This window comes from Amia ocellicauda, unplaced genomic scaffold, assembly GCF_036373705.1.
Source record: "Amia ocellicauda isolate fAmiCal2 unplaced genomic scaffold, fAmiCal2.hap1 HAP1_SCAFFOLD_40, whole genome shotgun sequence".
In the NCBI taxonomy this organism is placed as follows: Eukaryota; Metazoa; Chordata; class Actinopteri; order Amiiformes; family Amiidae; genus Amia; species Amia ocellicauda.
In genome coordinates this window covers 746,944-768,615 of record NW_027102973.1, presented here as the reverse complement: position 1 = coordinate 768,615, position 21,672 = coordinate 746,944, and the positions used below count along the sequence as shown (strand labels likewise).

The 21,672-nt window shown below is 43.3% G+C and overlaps 1 non-coding gene and 4 pseudogenes across 1 annotated transcript; all 5 read left to right on the top strand.

Moving 5' to 3' along the window:
- The first annotated feature begins 8,637 nt into the window (after window positions 1-8,637).
- On the top strand, window positions 8,638-8,756 carry LOC136734746 (uncharacterized; annotated as a pseudogene).
- A 215-nt stretch (window positions 8,757-8,971) lies between these two features.
- On the top strand, window positions 8,972-9,090 carry LOC136735047 (uncharacterized; annotated as a pseudogene).
- Window positions 9,091-9,306: 216 nt separating this feature from the next.
- Window positions 9,307-9,425, top strand: LOC136734909 (uncharacterized; annotated as a pseudogene).
- A 224-nt stretch (window positions 9,426-9,649) lies between these two features.
- Window positions 9,650-9,768, top strand: LOC136734912 (uncharacterized; annotated as a pseudogene).
- A 6,506-nt stretch (window positions 9,769-16,274) lies between these two features.
- Window positions 16,275-16,389, top strand: LOC136734570 (U5 spliceosomal RNA). The gene has a single exon (XR_010810546.1). It is a non-coding gene; the product is annotated as a U5 spliceosomal RNA (small nuclear RNA).
- Window positions 16,390-21,672: the final 5,283 nt, after the last annotated feature.

Here is a 21,672-nt window from a genome sequence, read left to right as displayed (position 1 = left end):
AATGAAAACATCTGAACTATTTACAGTGTTGATCAGTTCAGGGCCTGTGCTCTTCATTCCAAAAGTTGAGGAGCGTAAACCCTGCATATTCCAACTGCTTATTTTAAAGGACATGTTAATATATTTTATTATACTTGTCTCTTCTACATAAGAAAGTTTAATTTGTGGTCTACAACTGATATTATATTACTATTAATAATTATATATGGATATACATAATAATCACTCAAAGATTTTATCTTTGCATCAAAATATCAGAATAATTAAATCACATTTTTTCTTACTCTCCATCTCCACAACCATATATATGTGTGTTGAGGCTCAGTTAACTCAGCAGTGTGGTACAGATGACACTGAGGAGTTGCCTTATCTGGGCCAGCTGGGCAGCATCGGGCCTCCAGGCTCTGGAAGCCGCTGCTGCGTGGCTGTGTGGCTGTGCTGGTCCCCGGCTGTCCGCTCTGCTGTGCTGGACGGGCCCTCTGGGGATGGGGGGGTGGGGAATGGGGCCGCGGGGTCTCAGGGGCTGGGGCTGGGGTGGAGCCGGTGGCTGGGGATGTGGCCGGGGGCTGGGGGGTTTGCTACTGGTCTCGAGGTGGGGGTGTGTGGGGTTTCGGCCCAGGGTTGTGTCCTTGAGGACCTTTGAGATGATCCTCACACCCGTCTTGTTGAGGTGGACGTGGTCATACAGGTGATGTGGCTGGATGTCTCAGTGGTGTGCCAGGTGGACGTTGGGGAGGAGGGCACATCTTCGGGACACTTCTGCGTTGATGGCCTGGATGATGTGCAGGGGCACGTCTGTGCGGGGCAGCAGTGTGGAGATGGAAATTTTGGCAGTTGGGAATTCCTCTGTGGCTTTCGTTGCTACCTGTCTCAGGGCTGAGGCCACATCGCCCCTGCGGGCACTCAGGTCGTTAGTGCCGGTGTGGATGAGGATGTGTTTGACTTGGCAAAGCCTCCTCTTGGAGAGCAGCTCCAGGGCTCTCTGTGCTGTGGAGCACCAAAGCTTTTTCACTTTTCGCCCAGGGAAGAGGCGCCTCTCAACCAGGAACTTCCCATTGGATTCGCTCAGAATGACCACCTCTGCGTTGACCTGCCACTCCGGGTTTGCGTCGGGAGTGGTGGGGGCAGCGGGTGTGTTTTGGGGGAGTGGCGTTTCAGGGGGTTGTGTATTAGTGGCAGGTCTGGTGATAGTGGGTGTGTCAGGAGTGGTGGGGAGTGTGGGTGGATCAGTGGGTGCGTCAGGGGTTGGAGGTGTTGTGGGGTCAGTGCAGTGCAGTCTCTGTGCTCCAGTGATGTGTAGCTCCTCTCTTAGCTCCTCCAGCTGGCTCTGCAGGCTCCTTAGCTGGCTGTGCTGGGGTGTCCTGGTCAGCTCCTCCCTCGCTCTGCGCAGCTCCGTCCTCAGGGTTTGGCTCTGCTCCTCCAGGTCTCTCACTGCTGCTCTCAGCTCATGGATCTCAGCCTTGTGCTGCATCTTTAGTCTGTGCATCTCATCCCGGAGCTGATCGCACAAGGAGGTCTGGGCCAGGGTGCTCAAGGTCTGCTCCCTGAACTCCGCAAACTCCAGCTCCAGCACTGATAGGCATTCCTTTTGTGTTTTAATGTTGCTGGAGAGTTTTGGGGAGACAGGGGGGCAGTCTGTGGGAGATGGGGCACTGTCTGGCTCCGTGTGGCTGGGGGCAGACTGCAGGGTGGCCGGCTCTGGCTCTTGTTTCTCTACCTCAGTCTGCTGCTTTGAGGTGTGGAAGCCGAGAGCTAATTGGTCCAGGCTGCTCTCGCTGCCCTGCACCATGATGGTCCCGTTGTGGTATACATTAAAAGTGAGCATCACACTGTCTGTGTCTTTCTCTACCAGCACTGAGATCTGCCTGCCTCTGCTAATGCCCCTCTTGTTGTTATTGGGGTATGTCTGGCACAGGGTTTTGTGAAAGGCGGTGTAGAACAGTAGATTGTTCTTGACCCTGTTTTCTCCTTTACCGGTGTAGTCTAGGATGAGGGTCTCAGGAGATGCTCTCATCACAGCTTGTTTGTAGTCCTTCTTAGCCTGTGCAGAGCGAATGTCTTCAGGGTATCGGATTTCAAAAGGCAGCTCTGCAGTCAGACTGCTGTTCGATAGATTTCTATCAGTCTCAGTGGCAATTGGGCTCTCTCCTACTGTCACTCTATTCAAATCGGAGCTCTGCATTTTCATTGGCTGAGTCAACTACTGAGAATGCTTATTTATTTTATTAATACATATTTTTTTGTTTAATTATTTGTCTCTTACCTCCAATTCTTGTCTTCAGCTTTTCTTTTCTGACTTTTCTTCCTGAACTGTCTCTCTGCTTTCTTCTTTTTGTGTTTCTCTTAAAATTATTATTTTTTGAATACTTTTTCTTCTGAATTTCTATTCCATGTCTTCTGTGTATGTTTATAGTGCTATATATTCATTTGTAAATCACAAATTAAATCCGCTTATGTATAAAAACAAATGTTTTTTAGGAGCTCATATTCCTCTCTCTCTCTCTCTCTCTCTCTCTCTTTCTCTCTCTCCCTCTCAATTCAATTAATTTGTATTGTCAAAGCAATTGGACATACATACATATACATACATACATATATACATACATACATACATCTACACGGAAAATAAATAATAGAATTATGAATCACAATAAGATGTAATGAAGTACAGAAAATGAAAATGTAAAAAAATTTCCAGATTCCTTTTTTGAAATACAATGACATGCATAACAAACAAGTATTTACATTATATTTACAGCCGGTGCTCGTGTGTCACTGTGTCCCTCAGGCTGTGGTAGGCGCTGACATATTGGGCAGCCAGGGTGGCTGTGTGTCCCTCCCCCAGGAGGACTGGTGTTTTTCTTTTTTCTCAGTTTTGTCACAGGTTGGGTGGGCATCCTTTATGTTGTTACAGAATTTGTCCCTTATTTTGGGCTAAAGCTTTCCGTGGAGGGGAACGTGGATCAGTTTGTACCATTTTTGGGAGAATCTGCCTTGTTGGGGCGGAGCTGTGACCAGGTGAACAGCAGATCGGGCATAGGTGGGCATGTGGGCAGAGGAGTTGGAAGGCCGGTCAAGCAAATAAGCTTGCTAAGGTACGCAGCAGCAGCAAGCATCCCCCACATCCAGCCAGCCAGCCAGTCTGGCTGGCAGTGACTGAGTGGTTGTCAGACGGCAAGCAACGGAATGTACGTGCTCTGTGATGTCATAGCAGTCAGCTGAGAGAGGCTCGTGATGTCATCGCTGAGCTGGCTGGCTGGCTGGCTCTGTGTGTGTGTGTGTATGTCTGTGTGTGTGTGTGTGTGTCTGTTTGTCTGTTTTTCAGTCTGTCTGTCTCTCTCTCTCTCTCTCTCTCTCTCTCTCTCTCCCTCTCAATTCAATTCATTTGTATTGTCAAAGCAATTGGACATACATACATTCATACATACATATATATATATATATATATATACACATACATACATGCATACATGCTAGAAAGTCATTACTATGTTGTCTTAAAGGCTAACTAAGCAGAACATATATCATTATAGAACAGAGTCCATAGGTCTACACATGGTTTTAGGGAACAGGCACGTAGGTCATACCGTTTGACATTGTTTCCAAGGTTCTCATCGTAAATAACAAACAGAAATCAAACTAGCTTCTGGCCTGACCTTCTAGCTTGACTCTATCTTTCCGCCTTATATACTTGGTGAATAATTGAGGAAGTAGCACCAAGTGACCACATTAGGCTGCCTGAGGGTTTCTGGGGAGTGTAGTTGTCTAGGGTCGGTTTTCTTCCCTAGAGTGCAGACCTTGCAGCAGACCTGGCCTGACATGTCTGCCATGTATGACCCTGCCCCTTGGTTTGTCCCACATCCTCCCCCCCAGCTGCGACCCCATAGGTCGAGCGACAGCCGCAAAAAAGCATGCACCCGGGACAGCCCATCAACATTCCCCATGGCCTTCCCTGGCCTGTGCTGCAGGGTGAAATGAAAATGTTGGAGACTCAAAAACCACCTCATCACACGGGCATTCCTGTCTTTCGAACGATGCATCCAAGTGAGGGGGGCATGGTCAGTGATCAGGGTGAAGTGCCTGCCCAACAAATAGTATCGAAGACTGTCCAAAGCCCACTTCACTGCCAAACATTCTTCTTCAACTACCAAATAATTTATTTCATTGGATTCCAACTTTCTGCTAAGGAACAACACCGGGTGTTCGTGATCACCCATTCTTTGGGACAAAACCACTCCGATCCCCACCTCAGAGGCGTCCGTCTGGACTATAAATTCTTTCTGAAAGTCAGGTACCATTAAAACGGGGTTGCGGCAGAGCGCCTCCTGTAGGCTCCGGAAAGCCCGGTTTGCTGTATCACCCCATCTAACCATATTGGGTTCTGTAGCCTTAGTCATATCAGTCAGAGGGGCCGCTAAGGTAGCATAGTTGGGAATAAACCTCCGGTAATACCCAGTTAACCCTAAAAATGCCCTAACCTGCTTTTTATTGACAGGCCTAGGCCAAGAGTTTATGGCTTCAACCTTGGATATTTGGGGTTTCACCATACCCCTCCCTACTGTATAGCCCAAGTATTTGGCCTCTTCCAACCCCAAATTGCATTTGGTTGGATTAGCCATCAGGCCTGCTGCATGTATTGAATCCAATACCGCTTGGAGCTGAGACAAATGTGATTCCCAATCTGGACTGTGAATGACCACATCATCTAAATATGCTGCCGCATACGTCCTGTGTGGTCTAAGTATGTGGTCCATCAACCTTTGAAAGGTGGCAGGAGCACCATGCAGGCCAAAGGGCATCACTGTGTAGTGAAACAGACCATCTGGGGTTGCAAAGGCTGTTTTTTCTTTGGCACCCGGGGTCAAGGGAATCTGCCAGTAGCCCTTGGCTAAGTCAATAGTTGAAATATAGCGAGCATTCCCAATATTCTCTAACAATTCATCTACTCGGGGCATTGGGTATGCATCAAACTTTGAAATTTCATTAACCTTTCTAAAATCATTACAGAATCTCCAGGAGCCATCAGGTTTGGAAACCATGACTATAGGGCTGGACCACTCACTGTGGGATTCTTCAATAACCCCTGCCTCCAGCATTTCCTTAACCTCATTTCTAATAGTGTTCCTGCGAGCTTCTGGTACCCTGTAAGGCCTCATATTTACCTTCTTTCCTGGGAGAGACACAATGTTGTGAGAGACTAAATGGGTACGCCCCGGTATGCCTGAGAAAACTTCCCTATTACGTATTATCAAGTCGTTCACCTCCTTCAACTGGTCAGGTGACAAGGCAGCTGCAATATTCACCTTCGGTGTCCCTAGTGGCTGAGGGGGGTAAGTCAACATCAACACTTCCCTGTCCTTCCAGGCTTTTATTAAGTTGACATGATATATTTGTTCTGGGGGTCGGCGGCCGGGTTGCTGAACCTTATAGTTCACTTCCCGTATTCGCTCTATAATCTCATAAGGTCCCATCCACGTAGCCAGAAATTTACATTCTACAGTGGGAACCAACACCAACACCCTATCACCAGGCTGGAACACCCTCAGTGTAGCCTGACGATTATAGGCGAATTGTTGGTGTTCCTGTGCCTGCCTTAGGTGCTCTCTCACAATGGGAGTGACTGTGGCTATTCTCTCTTGCATAGCATTGATGTGCTCGACTACACTCCGGAAAGGAGTGGACTCGTGTTCCCACGTTTCACGGGCTATGTCTAATATCCCCCTGGGGTGCCTCCCATATAACAGTTCAAAAGGCGAAAAGCCCAGGGAAGCCTGTGGGACTTCCCTAATGGCAGACATCAAGTAGGGCAGCATGAATTCCCAATTTTTCCCATCCTTATCGATTACCTTTCTTAGCATGGACTTCAGGGTCCTATTAAATCTCTCAACCAACCCATCTGTTTGTGGGTGGTAGACTGATGTTCTCAACTGCTTAACCTGCAACAATTTACACAGATCGGTCATAACCTTAGACATAAAGGGTGTGCCCTGATCTGTTAATATCTCCCTCGGTATCCCCACCCTACTACACATCAACATTAGCTCTTTTGCAATACCTTTTGAAGCCATGGTCCGCAGTGGAATGGCTTCTGGGTACCTGGTGGCATAATCCAAAATAACCAGTATATACTGATGCCCTCTGGCTGATTTCGGGAGAGGTCCCACCACATCCATAGCTATCCTAGCAAAGGGGGTCTCTATGATGGGCAAAGGGACCAGTGGGCTTCTGAAGGCTGGTTTAGGAGCATGTAGTTGACATTCAGGACATGAGCTACAATGTTCTGTCACGTCTGCATGTACGCCTGGCCAGTAAAACCTCCTCAGGAGTCTATCCTTGGTTTTGTCCATCCCCAGATGTCCCCCCAGGATATGCCCATGTGCCAGATTGAGAACTGTTCGTCTGAATGGGGTGGGAACTAGCAATTGCTCCACAATGTCCACCCCTATCTTATTTACACGGTACAATAGGTCATTTTTTACCATAAAATAAGGATAAGCTGTTGGCGGGTCTGCAGTAGTCATAGGGGTCCCATTTACTACCTTCACATTTTCTTTAGCATAGTGTAGAGTGAGATCTCGCACCTGTGCGCTGCCAAAATCAGTGGGGAGTCCCTCTAACACTGACACTTCTACATTGTCAGCTTCAGGGGTCTCTATGAATGGATTCTCACCCACCCTGCTAGTGCTGGGTTCCTCACCCTCCATAGGGTCATCTACGTCACTACATTCCACCCCTATGTTTTCAGTTTAATTTTCCCCAACCAAAACCTTCACTGTCGACTCAACTGGAACCAGGTCTACTTTTAGCTCTAGTTGTGGGATCGAGGCAACTTCTGGCTTACAGTTTTCAGTGTGCATTTCCAATTTACTATGTTTTCTATCTAGTTTTCCAAAATTAGGAAAATATCGTCCCAGTATCACATCATATGGCATGTTGGGTACCACACCGACTTCGTAATCTAGTTTCCCGGCCTCTGTCTGTATGTTTACAAGGGCTGTGGGATAGGGGCGTGTGTCACCATGTGTGCATGTGATACTGAGCTCCTGATGTCTATCCAGCTTGTTGGTCGCTACTAATTTTTCTGTGACCAGTGTAACCATACTGCCAGAGTCGAGCAGAGCAGCCACTTCTTTCTCATCGACTATCACTGTACACATGTGTTTTGGATTAGGTACTCCGCCTATGAAAACATCCGTCCCAACAGGGCAGGCATAAAATACCGGTTTCTCTTTCCCCATATCACACACATTACATTGCATTGGTTCCTCTCTACCTGGGCAGTGGGCCGCAATATGTCCTACTTTGTCACAATTGTAGCAGACAATTGGTTGTGATGGTGACCCCCTATAACCCTTAGTCTCGGCTTTAGGCCCCACCTTTGCCCCCCCCAGTCTTGCTCTTTTCTTCCAACCCAGCGCGTCATGTTTCCCAGAGTACTTTGGAACCATCTTACCCGGTCCGCTGGCTCGTCATGGCCTGGGGAACGAGTTTTTAACCTCCGGTACATGCTCTGCTGCTCCGGCTGTATAGAACCGCTCTACAATGGCCACCAAGGTGTCAGCGGACAGCACCTCATTCTGGCCAACCCAGCGTCGATCGTCCTTGGGCAAACAGCGTTGGTAGTTGTCAAGGACTATGGCCTCCACCACCTCGGCTGATGAATGGACCTCTGGCTGTAGCCATTTCCTGGCCAGATGGATCAGATCAAACATCTGCGTTCGGATTGGTTGTCCTGGTTGGTAGGCCCACTGCTGAAACCGATGTGCCCTCACTGCGGTGGTCACGCCCAATCGGGTCATTATCTCCGCTTTCAATTTATCATAGTCCTGGGCGTCCTTCAGCTCCAGATCAAAGTACGCTTTCTGTGCATCCCCTGCCAGATAAGGTGCCACAAGCCCTGCCCAGGAATCTTTTGGCCATCCCTCTCTCCGCTGTCCTCTCAAAGGTCATAAGGAAGGCCTCAACATCGTCCTGTTTTGTCATTTTCTGCAGAAAGTGATTGGTGCGGGGAGTGGAATGGGTTGCAGCCCCCTGTGGCCCAATCCTGGTTGCAAGTGCTTCAACACTCTCTTTCAGCTCTTTAGTCACCTTTTCCTGCTCTTCTCTAAACATTTTATTTGTATCATGCTGGACCTGCAGTGCTTCCTGATGCATCCGCATAGCATCCTGGTGAGCCACCTGCTGCACCCTGGTCGCTTCCTGTTGGGCTATTACAGCCTGTAGTTTTTTTTTTTTGGATAAAAAAATTCACTCAGCCAGTCTGGGTTTCATGAGGTGCTGCCCGCATTCTACACCAAATGTGACAAAACGCCTTGGCTGTACACATGTGCGGGTCTTCTCTGTGATCTTCTTAGGAGTAAAAACCAGTCATGACCCAGGGAGGAGGTTGCAAATACAGGGCTGTGCCTGTATGTTTACTTCAAACAAAACAAATCTGAAAACAAAACCTAACTCACACTGGAGTTGTAACTAATCTTACATAATCATTCTATTTTAAACAAAGTCTGGAATAAACTTTCTAACACCCTTTGCTGCACTGATATTTTTCCCTCCATTTTTCTTTTTTCTTTTTTTTTTGCTGGAAGGTCCGTCAATACCCGCCACCCTTTAAGAGACATCAGGCAGCCAGGCTTCTCGGTTTGCGGCCACACCGTCCTGAACGCGCCCGATCTCGTCAGATCTCGGAAGCTAAACGGGACAGGGCCTGGTTAGTGCTTGAATGGGTGACCTCCTGGAAATACCAGCTGCTGCAAGCTTTTTACGTCTACTGGGTAACTTCATCGTAGCTCTTAATACTCTCTTTCTGTCTGGAGGAGATATAATTGAAGAATTGTACACGTACCCGGCTACTTTCAACACCCTTTGCTGCACTGATATTTTTCCCTCCATTTTTCTTTTTTCTTTTTTTTTTGCTGGAAGTTCCGTCAATACCCTCCAGCCTTTAAGAGACATCATGCAGCCAGGCCTCTTGGTTTGCGGCCACACCGTCCTGAACGCGCCCGATCTCGTCATATCTCAGATTCTAAACGGGGCAGGGCCTGGTCAGTACTTGGATGGGTGACCTCCTGGAAATACCAGGTGCTGCGAGCTTTTTACGTCTCCTGGGTAACTTCATCGTAGCTCTTAATACTCTCTTTCAGTCTGGAGGAGATATAATTGAAGAATTGTACACGTACCCGGCTAATTTCAACACCCATTGCTGCACTAATATTTTTCCCTCCATTTTTCTTTTTTCTTTTTTTTTTTGCTGGAAGTTCCGTCAATACCCTCCAGCCTTTAAGACACATCATGCAGCCTGGCGTCTCGGCTTGCGGCCACACCGTCCTGAACGCGCCCGATCTCGTCAGATCTCGGAAGCTAAACGGGGCAGGACCTGGTCAGTACTTGAATGTGAGACATCCTGGAAATACCTGGTGCTGCAAGCTTTTACGTCTCCTGGGTAACTTTATCGTAGCTCTTAATACTCTCTATCTGTCTGGAGGAGATATAATTGAAGTATTGTACACGTACCCAGCTACTGTCAACACCCTTTGCTGCACTGATATTTTTCCATCCATTTTTCTTTTTTTTTTTTTTTTTTTTTTTTTCTGCTGGAAGTTCCGTCAATACCCTCCAGCCTTTTAGAGACATCATGCAGCCAGGCCTCTTGGCTTGTGGCCACACCGTCCTGAACGTGCCCGATCTCGTCAGACCTTGGAAACTAAACGGGCCAGGGCCTGGTTAGTACTTGGATGGGTGACCTCCAGGAAATACCAGGTGATGCAAGTTTTTACGTCTCCTGGGTAACTTCATCGTAGCTCTTAATACTCTTTATCTGTCTGGTGGAGATATAATTGAAGTATTGTACACTTTGTCTTAGGGACAGTCTGGCTAGCAGTGACTGAGTGGTTGACAGACGACAAGCAACGGAATGTACGTGCTCTGTGATGTCATAGCAGTCAGCTGAGAGAGGCTCGTGATGTCATCGCTGAGCTGTCTGTCTGTCTGTCTGTCTCTCTCTCTCTCTTTCTCTCTCTCTCTCTCTCTCTCTTCCTCTCAATTCAATTCATTTGTATTGTCAAAGCAATTGGACATACATACATACATATATATATATATATATATATATATATATATATATATACATACATACATACATCCATACATGCTAGAAAGTCATTACTATGTTATCTTAAAGGCTAACTAAGCAGAACATATATCATTATAGAACAGAGTTCATAGGTCAACACATGGTTTTAGGGAACAGGCACGTAGGTCATACCGTTTGACATTGTCTCCAAGGTTCTCATCGTAAATAACAAACAGAAATCAAACTATCTTCTGGGCTGACCTTCTAGCTTGACCGTATCTTTCTTAAGTATACAAGAGAGAAAAACAGGTGTAAGAAAATAATTTCTAATTTTCCTTCTACACATATATACATACATACATACATATGTAGCGTTATGTTGGGTGTATTTGGATAAGAGCATTTGGGCTCTGAGCTGAAGCACTGTTCTAAAGAAGACCTCTCCCCCCCCAAAGTTATCAGATTTCCTTAGCTCATCAGCTTGGAACTGGTTTGCATCAAAGTGACAGTTTTGGGGAGGATGGCACCGAGAAGAGGCCAAATAGTTTGGAATTCTGCTATGAGATGTCTGGAGAAAGGGGCCTGTTGGTGATAAAAACTCTTTGAAGTGGATGAGAGCCGAAATCCCGACATAGAGCTACGAACCCAGGCCAACCGGCATTTCCAAAAGATGGCATGGATTGACATCAGTCATAAATAAAGCCTCCCTCCAATAGGACACTGGGGGCTGAAACCGAAATCCAATCTCAAGAACTCAGGGACCAATCACCTACTGATCTGACAGACTATAAGGAACAGCGGACAGTCTTTCTCTCTCTCTCTCTCTCACCTGAACCAGAAACTCGCTGCCACAGCTCAACCTGTAGCTCTGTTGCCAGAACCGGAATCAGAAACCAACCAAGTCTTTGCCGGCAACAGAAGAGTTAAACTGGGAGAAGGAGATTGAGCGAAGAATTATTTTAAAGGACTTTATTAAATAAATAACTTTACAGACCCACCTGATCAGTGGAGTTTTACAGCTGGACAATTGACTAAGTCGACTGAATACGAAAGTGTCAGTCACTTAAATAGCTATTTGAGTCTTAAGAAACTTGACCCTTGGAACAAACAGGGCCCTGCTTTCCTCAAAGACTTCGTCTTCAAGTAACTACGGTGGAACCCTGCTTACAAAGAAGATTTTGTGCACAACCTTGGAGCCTTCAAACCAATGGAAAATCTGTTTGGAAAAGACTCTACATTCGCGAAACCCCAACTTCCAGGTGCATCGACTGAGTGGAAGTTCTTGGACAAAGCCGAACCGGACTGCCTTTGTTCCAAACCACACGGACCTCGTGCCGTGTGCTGTTATCTGAGCCCGAAGCCAGAGAGGCCTCTCTGCGACGAAGTTCACATAAGTTTAACAGTTTGGAGTTTGTGATTCATGACATTTGAGAAATCAATTACAAATGTTAATCTGTGATTCATAACTCTAGAATGTGTAATATCATTTAGTTTTCTTAAATATAAATGTGTGTTGCATTAAACTGTTTTGTTGATAATTTTAGAAATAAAATCTGTCAACGCCGAGAAATATCTTCTCATTCCTGTTTAACTGTTTAGTCTGAAATTGACACAAGTTAATAGACATTAGATTATTGGTGGCCCTGCCTATCCTTAATCATTGAATAATAATCAGTTAAGGGAAATTGTGGTAACAAATAGGATCTTTCTCGGCACCTAAACGTAAATGAGACTGATATATATATAACGAGAAGTTACCTGACATAAATACTAACCTGCGTAGTTATTGAATGTCTGACTAACAATACTAATGAGAGACTCACCTTCGTCTTACTAACCGGTATTGTAGTCAATGTGTTTATAACCTTTTTTGTTTAACGATTTGTTAAACGGAATGTACGTGCTCTGTGCTGTCATAGCAGTAAGCTGAGAGAGGCTCGTCATGTCATCGCTGAGCTGGCTGGCTGGCTGGCTGGCTCTCTGTGTGTGTGTGTGTGTGTGTGTGTGTGTGTGTCTCTCTGTCTGTCTGTCTGTCTGTCTGTCTCTCTCTCTCTCTCTTACTCTCTCTCTCTCCCTCTCAATTCAATTCATTTGTATTGTCAAAGCAATTGGACATGCATACATACATACATACATATATATGGAAAATAAACAATACGTGTACATCTCTTTCTGCATTAGTGGTGCCCTCACAGATGTGCAAGTTACATGACAGACAGACAGACAGACACACACACACTTTCACACACAGACAGACAGACACAGACACACACAGACACACACACACATACTTTGACAGACAGACAGACAGACACACGCATATTATGGGTCTTTGTTGGGTAGTGAAATGGGTAGCATCAGTCGCAGTGTGGGTAATGTCAGGGAGCCAATCATAGTCCCCGTTATTTGCATATCGTGGCACAAAGCATTCTGGGAAAAGCAACTAAACACGTTTAGTCATGTATTTGTCCATAGTTTACACATGAGATGAAAGAGACAGTATGACGTGTTGAGCACCTAGGATTCCTCATGTGTATGTGAGGGGCAGAGGAACCGGATCCCAAGTGTGCGTCCCAGGTGCTATAGGTTTCAAAGCATGCAGGGGAATAAGCACCCCACCCTGACACCTATAGAAGACTGGATAGGGAGATATAAATAGCAATGGGGAGACTCTTGTACTTGGTGTGGCTCTATCCATATAGTGGGGCCAGCAGGTGCAGCAATAGAAGCTCAGCCTGGGGAGACTGGATTTAGCATTTCCTCTCCATTTTGATAACTATCCATAATCATTTCTGCAAAATACTTCTATGATACCTATGTATGTTTTTTACTTGTACTATATTATACTATCAAGTATCAGTGTACACATACAATGTGACCTGTTACATTAATACAGAAGCCACGGAAGGCCAGATCACTAATAGCCACTGTCCCCTGATATTACACTTTTTTACAATCACTTTGGCACTCATTTCAGAACCTTGATGTCATTTTTCAAAACTCTAGACACTAAACTCACACCCGATGATCAAAATGCACATTTTTCAAAACTCTAACACTTTTTTACAATTGCTTGGATACAATACACATCAACCTCAGATCATTTGTTCATTGAACTAAAATGACACAACTTAACATCAAAGTATTACCATTTCAAAATGCAATTCACACATTACATCTGAGATCACTGTCTATTCATTTCATTACAAAGATCTAACTATCAATTGATACAGCTGCTCAAAATGATAAGTGACTGTTGCATTACTCTTAATGCATAATTTTATGGAAACTGACAAACAATATTCCATGTTTCGATCATGAAAGTTTCAGGATAATGAGATCCATTGACATCAATAAACGAGGAGCATGAACCAGTTGGACTACATTATCTATGGATGTAATATTTCATCATCATTCATCATCATGTAGCACTTTTCCACACCATGTTTGCAGTGTGGAAGGAAAGTTAGAAATTCTTTCTCTAATACCTGTTTTTCTCTCTTGTATACTTAAGAAAGATAAGGTCAAGCTAGAAGGTCAGGCCAGAAGGTAGTTTGATTTCTGCTTGTTATTTACGATGAGAATCTTGGAGACAATGTCAAACAGTATGATTGAAGTGCCTGCTCCCTAATCCATGTGTTGATCTATGAACTCTGTCCTATAATGATATAAATTCTGCTTAGCTAACTTTTAAGATAACATAGTAATGACTTTCTGATTATAACCAGCTCTTTGATTTTTGTGTATAAAAGCTCTGACTGTTAAAATGAAGGCAGAGCGACTTTGGGATCTACTTGAGTCACTGTTCCTCTCCACGCTGCGTGTATTAAAGGCATTGCAACTAACGCTCCAACCTGGTTGAAGATGATTGTTCTTCCACATCAGATTTGATATTACTGTATGTATGCAGGCCCTTGTAATTGCTTTTCCAATACTGCCAACTGGTTATTGATGATTGATTTCACATTGTGGTACGAGTATCGAGTGAAATGAGTGCTATCCACCCCAGCAACACAGTGATAACATGGAGCCGGCAAGTCATCCAGGTCACAATAGAGGTCAAGCAGTGGGAGGAGGAAGACGTGGTGGTCAAAGGAATGGAAGGGGACATGCACCCCTTCTGAGAGGTGGTCGTGGGCCTCGTCATAGAGGAGGGCTTAGGCCTCACCAGAGAGGCAGCCATGGGCCTCATTTGAGAGGTGTTGGGGGAACGTGGTAGAGGACAAGGCCACGGACCAGACAGCGGCAGCAACAGCAAATAGTGTCCAGTGAAATCCGAGAAATAGTTGTAGAGCATGTTGTAAATCATGGCATGACCATGACTGAGGCAGCTACAATGATTCAATCAAACCTCAGAATCAACTCAGGATCAGCTGTGGCCTCAATCATCAGAAATTTCCGTACTGAGAAGCGGCAAGTCTTCAGCATGCACTAAACATTAGGCTACTCTCAATTGTCAAATGACTGTATACTGCATACCAATGTGTAGCACAGAGTATAGTGTGCCTTTTGAAAGAAATGCAGACAGAGTGAAGCAGCTGATGACTGAGTATGTTCAGGTATGTTCAGTTTCAAGATGCCTCTTGTGAAAAATGGTTGTGAGAACCTGAACCTGAACACAGGGCTGATGGAAATTTAGAAGTACAGTAATCAATCCTTTGTTTTGCTTTTTACACTAAGCCAGGTGAGGAACACTGCAGTTGACATTTTACTGTAGTTTTGTTCTTTTTTGTAGCTAATTATTGTTGCATGGATTCAAAGAAACCTATGGTGTGATTTGATTGTATTGCATCAATACATTTCAGATTTTGTTCAATGATTCCACTGTGTCTGTAGTATTCTCTCTACTAGTCCTTTTACAGTGATGTATTTATGTGTAGTACCATAATGAAACATGTATCACATATTTTGTACTACAATATTTAATGATTGTACGAACAACTACACAGTGAAACTATCGGTATCTTCTGTGTGGGTGATCTAAATAAATGTTACTATGGTATTTCATGATAAATGAATTATTTGAACCAACAAGTCTGCAAGTGCAAGGTTTCTTTAAAGATATGAATGCACAATGCAATGTTTTGAACATTGGACAGCCTGTGTTACAAGTGATGACCGTTTTGAGTTTTGTGTCTAGAGTTTTGAAAAATGACATCAAGGTTCTGAAATTAGTGACAAAGTGATTGTAAAAAACTGTATATTCATCCTATTTAATGTGCTCTTTTAAAATGTACTTTTCTTTTTTATGTTGCCATTTCTGTTCTACCAATGTTTCAGTTGTTAGCCAAAGATTGACAGAGTACATCTCATACACACAGGCCAGACAGCAAGGATTTCTTTTTGAAATTCAATTACAAATGCTGCATGAACTCATCAATACGATTAGAGCTCCTGAAAGCAATATAACTAACTCACTCTACAGCATCTCATTAGCAGTGAAAAGAAACCAAGAAAGTTGGGACAGTCGACTGTTTACCACTATGTAACATCACCTTTTCTTTTAATAACACTTATTAAGCACTTGGGCACTGAAGGCACCTCTTGGTTAAGTTTAGCAAGCGGGATTTCCCCCCATTCATCCATTATGCATTTCCTCAGCTGCGCAACTGCACAGGGCCTTCGTTGTCTTAATTTGCACTTCATAGTGCGCCACACATTCTCAATTCGGAGACAGGTCAGGACTGCAGGCAGGCCATGCTAGCACCCGCACTCTCTGCCTACGCAACCATGCGCTTGTAATCTGGGCAGAATGTGGTTTGGCGTTATCCTGCTGAAAAATGCAGGGACGTCCCTGGAAAAGACGATGTCTGGATGGCAGCATATGTTGCTCCAAAATGTGTACATCTCTTTCTGCAAAAATGGTGCCCTCACAGATGTGCGAGTTACATGACAGACAGACACTCATACACACTGTCACACCCACACAAACACATACACTTTCACAGACAGACACACGCACACACACTCACTTTCACACAGAGACAGACACACAAACACAGAGACAGACACACACACTTACAGACACACACACACACACTCACTTTCACACAGACACACACACACATACATACATACATATATAAGGAAAAGAAACAATACATTTAAAAATCACAAAAAGATGTAATAAAGTACAGAAAATCTAAATGTAATAAAATGTGATCTTTAATACATACAAATATGTATGGCTGGTCGGATGCGTCTTGGACTCGGGTTCCTCTTCATTACGTATAATGCTTTTGCCTTTTGCTATAGCTTTCCGTGGAGGGGATCGTGGGTGAGTTTGTACCATTCTTGGGAGGCTCTGCCTTGTTGGGGCGGAGCTGTGATCCAGGTGAACAGCAGATCGGACATAGGTGGGCATGTGGGCGGAGGAGGAAGGCCGGTCAAGCAAATAAGCTTGCTAAGGTACGCAGCAGCAGCAAGCAGCCCCACCATCCAGTCAGCCAGCCAGTCTGGCTGGCAGTGACTGAGTGGTTGACAGACGGCAAGCAACGGAATGTACGTGCTCTGTGATGTCATAGGAGTCACCTGAGAGAGATGTTTGTGATGTCATCGCTGAGCTGGCTGGCTCTGTGTGTCTTGCTGGCTGTGTGTGTGTGTGTGAGAGAGAGAGAGACTTTTTGACTTTTATCAGACTTCATTGCCTGTTTGCAACACGCAATAATTCATACAAAAGAAAATAAATAAATAAATAAAAAATAGTGTTCCCCTTTGTTTGTCTCCCCCCAACAAGCATTAACTCCGCCACTGATCTGTACACTTTTAAAGAAAGCAACCCAATACACACAACAAAACAACCATCAAATACTAAACCCTATAAATGAATTACATAATAAAAACCAACTCCCCGTCATACAATTCACAAAGGGCATCATTAATACACCAGACCTGTTCAAAACTCTCCAAATCATTCATCAGCCTGTAATAGTTAAACTCTAGTCTGACTCTGCACTTGACCAGCATGGCAAACACTCTCACTGCATCCTCACTGCCCTCCCCACACACTCTGTTCTTCCTAGTCTTATAGACGGCCATTTTAGCCTGGCCCAGCAAGAAGTTTACCAGCTGGTCCACATGTTTGGTCTTTCTGGTGTATCGCGCCCCTAAAATAAAAACCTTTGTGTTAAAAATCAGGTTAAGATCAGTAAAAAGACGAGTTAAAAGACTAAAAATGGGTGACAACCGAGAGCAAGTGCTGAAACAGTGAAACACGGTCTCTCTCTGAGCACAGAATGGGCAGGCGTCGGACACAGCAGGGTTAAGAACAGTAATAAAAGAATTGACAGCAATAATGGTGTGTAACACCCTCCACTGCAGATTGCCAGCTCTCTTATTGAGGGGGGCTTGTACAGGCTTCTCCAGGCGGGCGCAGTGTCTTCCCCCAGCCCCAGCCTGTAAAGTAATTTTAGGAATCACAAAGAAACAGTTGAAAGTGCTAAATAAGTATTTTGATGCACCATATTAATTTAGGAAATTTACATGTTGTTTTTCATCAGCTTCTGTATCTGATGGCTCCACATCACTGGCTGGATTGACAGCAACGACACTCTAAAAAAAGAAGTGTTAAGTTTGAGCATTCAGGACTTGTTTTGAAGATCCTGAATATCACTGGTCCACAATTTATCTGTGAAACTATGGGTTAATCTCCATATACAAAATACTTTTTACACACACTTTAAATTTACAACTAAATTCACATGTTGATGTCTTTCGTCAGCTTCTGTATTTGATGGCTCAATATAACTGGTTGCATTAACAGCAACGGCACACTACAAGAAAATAACATTATATTTAAACATTCAGGACTGGTTTAGCATCACCTCGAATATCCCTAGCCCTTGAGGTCGATTGTTATTGTGGTCTTCAAGACCAGTGCTTCTCAACCTTAGTCCTGGAGGAGGCCCACTGTCTGCTGATTTTCATTACAACAACATTGTAGGTTATATCAGTGACTGTGGTCCTAAAGTACCCCTATGCCTGCTGTTTTTTTTCCAGTTGAGCTCTTAATTACCTAATTGGCTTAACTGAAGCCATTTAACCCTTTTCCCAGGTCTTTGGTTGTTGATGAGTTACAAAGAGCTGGATTGTGGCCCGCCATGACTGGAAGTGAAGAACACTCACTCTAGGCCTTTAACTTAATGTTCATATGTAGGGGCCTATCCATCTGATTTGTTTTTGCACATTTATTAACAGAAAAATTGATGGTACGTGAAATCATCTGAGCTGAAAAATATAATGTTCCACCAATAATAAAATAAATGTATTAATTAAAATTATAGAGATAATAGAATGTTCACAGATTATTAGTTCAGAAAACAAAATATTTTTTTATATCTTAAATAGAATTAACACTCAAATCAGTTGTAGGGTAAACAAGGTCTATTTTTTGGATTGATTTTATAATTATACATGTATGGCTGCATGAAGCTTACCTGAGAATCTGATATTTTAGTAACTTTGTTGCTTCTTGTTGGGTAGTCCACGTTTGCCGCCGTTCTTTTTCTGTAAATGTAAATCAAAAGGCAATAATTACATACTGTAATTAAAATACAAAAAGTATAAACATTGTATTATTATTTTTTTATCCTGTTTCTCCATCTCGATGCTGTTCTTTTTGGAATTGCATATCTAGGTTTACTTAAATACTGTTTATAAGATTGTAAACTCATCATCCAAATTTCTTAATTTGCCAAACTTTATGTAGTGCGCTTGCAGTTTCAGAAGAAGAAAAAAAACTGTAACAGATGGGATATGTAGTACTTTATACTCGAGTGGTCTATGCGATTACACCCTGTTGGTGTTATTAAGAACGCCAAGTACCAGAATGCAGAGCGGGACTGTTTTTTGTGCCGTGACTTGTCGGGGGAAAAAGGCGCAGAAAAAACGGACGAGAAGGTGAAGGTAGTATGGCGGTGATGCACGCGTTGGTGAAGTGGGAAAGCGGGGTCGACAAAGACTCTTACAGCGTGATTCCCACTGCTTGCTTTCGCAATTTTGATTTATTCAGCATTGCTGATGATGACGAAGAGACGACTCGAAACTTCAGAGCAGAGTGGAGAGACACGAACAAACCTCCAAAAGGTGGATGGCCTGTCCATGAAGCGCAGATCATTATGACTGGTAACAATGTTTATTTAAAAAAAAAAAACATTAAAGTCTTTACATGCTATTTGATATATACAATCACAGTATATTTGAAATGAATGTTTAAGTTATTAATGTGTTGTACTTCTAACATACTCTTATAACATGGTAGGTGGTGGTGAGGGCGCTAAAAACTCGTCATACTTGACTGGCATTTGTAAGAACGATTTATTGGGTGTTGTGCTTTACAATAAAATCCCCCAAATCACAAAATAAATTAAACCAGATATAATTTAACTTCAGTTTTGATTCAGTGTTGGCTGTTCATCTTAATTTGTATGGTCAAAGCACAGTATTTTTATGACAAATAAATATAATCCCCAAATATCTGTGGACATAATGCAGGGTTTTATTTATTTTATTTTTATTTTAGGAAAAGAAGGCGAACTAAGAAGAAAACTTAATGACCTAACAAAAATGCCCTGTCCTAAAATGAAGAGAGTACCTAAACCAAACAAAAAACTTCAAATTTCAGATGATAGTGACCTTGATGAACCACAGTTACCGGTGAGATAATTACTGCAAATATTAAATAAATGTATTGCAGGATTGTTTTATTTAAATCATTTTCATATATATATATATATTCATTTTAAACTCTTTTCCTCTCTGAATACAGCACAAAATAAGAAAGAAAACCGATGGAGCTTCAAGAATTAGATCCCGTCATATTCTACAGACATTTAAAGAGTCCAGTGAAGTTGAGCTACAGCAAAAAGTTAAGCAGCTCGAAAAGGAAAACACTTAAAAAGACCTTACCTTGATAAATGTTATTCTTCAGTAATTTAGATTCCAGAGTAATGTATTATAGTTGATCATACTGAAGTAATCTAGAACCACAATACAGACTCTTAATGTGCACTGTCTAATAGTTTAATAATACTGATTATTAAATAAAGTTTTTCAACATAACTTCATAATCCTACATTAATGACTATATGCATTACATTAGACCTGGTAATTCTTGTATTTTATCTCTTTTATTTTTTTGTAGCTAATGTTAATGACCCACAAAAAGGTCAGTTTGCCAATAACATAGAGCAAGTCTCTCAAGTATAATTGCAGGCATTGATGGTTTTGTTTTCACTTTGTATTAAATATATTACTAGAAATGATTATCATTTAATACTAAGGTTTTTTTCTCCAGAGATTCCAGACCTTTTGGACAATCTGAAAAAAATTGTAACAAAAGCCACATTTATCAGCAATGAAGACAAAAGTGTGTCACCATCAAGTGGTTCTGACAGCCCCACAGCAAATTGTTCTGAATCTGACAAAGAATCACCAAAACAGGTATAACACTCTTGGTCTACAATATTACAAAGACAAGGTAAAAATATATATATTGAAAACAAATATTGGTTGTAAACAATCTAATGATGCTACATTATCAGTTATATTCATAGTTATAGTTGATAATAAGAATGTAATTGAATTATGGGTGTCACAGATTCACTGACTTTATTATGTCTGTAAATTAATAAACTTAGAATTGAGACATACTGTGGTCTTTAATAACACATTTCTGTAACAAAATCACAGCCTTACTGATAATGTATTCCACTTAACATAATATAAGAATAGTTTGGGGATAAACTTGTTTTTTATTTACCATTGTCTTTTAGGTGGAAATATTCCCAGGCACTGGAGTTTACATTGACAAACTGTCCTGGATCCTTGCAGAGAGGTGCAGCACGAATACGTCATATGCAAGAACCCTGACGGTTGCTGTCTTTGACTTTCCAACATTACTAAAGAGCAATCTTCGTGGTGGTGGCAGCAAGAGAGATCCAACTTCGGAGACATTAAGATCCTCATTGATGTTATTGAGGATCATATACAGCTGCCTTCGGAAGGACACGACGTGTTTCAGTTGCGGGGCTTTGCAGCCCAGCGGGACCCTCTTAATGCCGGACATCAGCTGCCCGAGCCGGTGCGGATGAACGGAGGGACGTTAGACAGCGTTACCTTCCGGGCAGGAGCAGCGAGCGGCAACACCGGGGTGAAAGTGTCGTCTAACACTGTGCCATTAGCCACTAGCTGATTGAGCAGATCAGTGGTTTTTAAGAAGATAACAATGGCAGCAGACTTGATATTTTCACACCCTGCTACCTCCCCAACCGCTAACACACACTGCTCTAGGGGGCAGAACTGCACCGGAGCGATCTTGACTCCATGGCGTCGGGTCAGTTTTTCAAAAGACGCATTCAGGGGGTCCGACCCCCCGACCCGGGAAGAACTACCGGTACTCCCCCCTCCCCTCCCCTGTTCCCCCACAATAAGAAAAGCACTGAAAACAGAAGACAAAATAAACAAACTGAAAAAAGTAAAGCAACAAAAAAACGCAGCCAAAGGACAGAGCTCTCAGCAGCACTCCCGCTCACTGCAGACCCCTCCCACACACTCCCAGCTGAGAGAGAGAGAGAGAGAGAGAGAGAGAGAGAGAGAGTTAGTGT